Source organism: Hemiscyllium ocellatum, chromosome 6 (assembly GCF_020745735.1).
Source record: "Hemiscyllium ocellatum isolate sHemOce1 chromosome 6, sHemOce1.pat.X.cur, whole genome shotgun sequence".
Classification (NCBI taxonomy): Eukaryota; Metazoa; Chordata; class Chondrichthyes; order Orectolobiformes; family Hemiscylliidae; genus Hemiscyllium; species Hemiscyllium ocellatum.
In genome coordinates, this window is record NC_083406.1 from 58,493,445 (window position 1) to 58,496,371 (window position 2,927).

Genomic DNA, 2,927 nt, shown 5'->3' on the forward strand with positions numbered 1-2,927 from the left:
AGTAATCTAATCTAAACACACTCTGAAACCTCATATACTGGCTCACCTCCACTCTATATCGAGCAACCTGGTTCAATAAAGAGTACAGGAGGACATGCCAAGATCAGCACCAGACATACCAGGGTGTCAACCTGGTGAAGCTACAAAGCAGGAGTACTTGCATGCCAAACAGCAAGAAATAGATAGGACTAAGTGATTCCACAGCCAAAAATGCAGACCTAAGGTCTGTAGCACTGCCATATCTAATTGTAAATGATGGTGGACAGTTGAACAACTGATTGGAGGAGGAGAAGTCTCCACAAATATCCCTATCTTCAACGATGGAGAAACCCAGCACATCAGTGCGAAAGGTAACACCAAAGTATTCACAACAATCTTCAGCCAGAATTGACAAATGAATGATCCATCACAACCTCTTGTAGAGGCTTCCAGCATCATGGATGTCAGTCTACAACCAATTTTATGTGTATCAAGAAATGGCTGGAGGCATTGGCTATGTGAACATTGTAGGCCCTGACAACATTCTGGAAATAATACCAAAGACGTGCTCCAGAACTTGCAGCACCTCTGGCTAAGCTGTTCCAATACAGTTACAACAATGGCAGCTATCTAACAATGTGGAAAATTGCACAGATATGTCTTGTATATAGAAAGCAGACAAATTCAACTTGCCCATTTACCACACATCACTCTACACCACAATCATCAACAGTGCTATCAAGCAACACTTACTCAGCAATAATCTGCTCACCGACATTGAGTTTGAATTTCACCAGGGTCACTCAACTTCTGACCCCATTTAAACTGACTTATCTGAATTCTAGAGGTGAGGTGAGAGTGACACACTTAATATTAAGGTTATGCTTGAATAAATATGGCATCAATACGGTATGATGACTCAGTGATTAGCACTGCTGTCTCACAGTTCCAGGGACCTGGGTTCGATTCCAGCCTCGGCCGACTGTTTGGAGTTTGCACATTCTCCACATGCCTGTATGGGTTTCTTCCGGATGTTCCAGTTTCCTCCCACAGTCCAAAGATGTGCAGGTTAGAGGAATTGGCAATGCTAAATTGCCCGTAATGTTCAGGGTTGTGTAGGTTAGGTGCATTAGTTAGGGGTAAAATGGAGAATAGTAGGATAGGGGAATGAGTCTGGGTGAATTACGCTTTGGAGGGTCAGTGTAGGGATTCTAAGTTCTAAGAAATTCTAAGTATTCAAAGAGGCTATTGCAAAACTATAATCAATAGGAATTGGGGGGGAAACACTGATACTTGGAATCATAATTGGGACATTAAAAGAAGGTAGTGGTTGTTGGAGGTCAGTCATCTCAGCTCCTGGACATCTCTGCAGGTGTTCCTTAAGGTGATGTCCCAGGTGCAACCATCTTCAGCTGCTTCATCAATGATCTTCCCTCCATCACAAGGTCAAAAATGATAGACATGGTAACATCACCATCTGCAAGATCCACTCCAAACCACTTACCATCCTGACTTGGAAATATATCACTGTTCCTTCAGTTTTGCTGGGACAAAATCCTGTTATTCCCCCTCTAACTGCGTTATGAGTCTACCTGCAGCACATGGACTGCAGCAGGTCACCACCATCTTCTCAAGGTAAAGGAGGGATAGGCACGAAATGCTGATCCAGCCAATGAATCCCACATCCCATGAACAAATAATTATAAAATAAACTACAGATGTGTGTTTTGTTTTAATGAACCTATAAGGAATGCCATCATTAAAGAGATAGCTTATAAAAAGTGATGTGTTCAAAACTGAGAAAATACTTCAATTGTGTTTCATTTGTTATTGTTTTCTGCTTATTTTATTCTCTTCTAAAAATAGGAACTCCTTAAGATTTTCTTCCAGCATTTTTTTCAGGATGTACAGCATAGAAACAGACCCTTCAGTCCAGCTTGACCCTTCAGTCCAGATATCCCAAGCCAATCTAATCCCACCTGCCAGCACCCGGCCCATATCCCTCCAAACCCTTCCTATTCATATACCCATCCAGATGCCTCTTACATGTTGCAATTGTACTAGCCTCCACCATTTCCTCTGGCAGCTCATTCCATACACATACCACTCTGTGTGAAAAAGTTACCCCTTAGGTCTCTTTTATATCTTGCTCCTCTCACCCTAAACCCATGCCCTCTAATTCTGGACTTGCCCACTTCATAGAAGAGACTTTGTCTATTTGCTCTATCCATAATTTTATAAACCTCTATAAGGGCAGCCTCTGATGCTCCAGGGAAAACAGCCCCAGGCTATTCAACCTCTCCCTATAGCTCAAATCCTCCAATCCTGGCAACATCCTTGTAAATCTTTTCTGAACGCTTTCAAGTTTCATAACATCTTTCCGATAGGATAGAGACCAGAATTGCACGCAATATTCCAAACGTGGCCTAACCAATGTCCTGCACAGCCGCAACATGACCTCCCAACTCCTGTACTCAATACTCTGACCAATAAAGGCAAGGATGCCAAACGCCTTCTTCACTTGAGATCTTGCCTTGCTAACCAGTGTCCCATGGTGAATCCTGTTGAGCGCCTTACTGAAGTCCAACTCTATGATTCTATGATTTTAACAAACATATAAGTGATGACGGACTCACGAGCCATACAGTGAAAAAGCAAATGTGTAAATAGAGGAACACTAGTCACATTTGGAAGTACTGAAATTCTTAATGTTAACAACATTTTGAGGACATTTAAGATGTTGACATGCAAGGACCACAGAGATCAGTGGAGATGAAGGGTTGTTGTTATAGGTTGGAGAAAGTAGAGAAAAAGACAGATTTAAAACACAAGAGTTGGAAATTTGCCCAGGACAGTATTAAAATAAGCAAGTCTGCAGATGACAGGCTAATCTAATAAAACTATCTTGCATCTAAATTTAAAATAATGTAGTAAAAAATATAATTGAT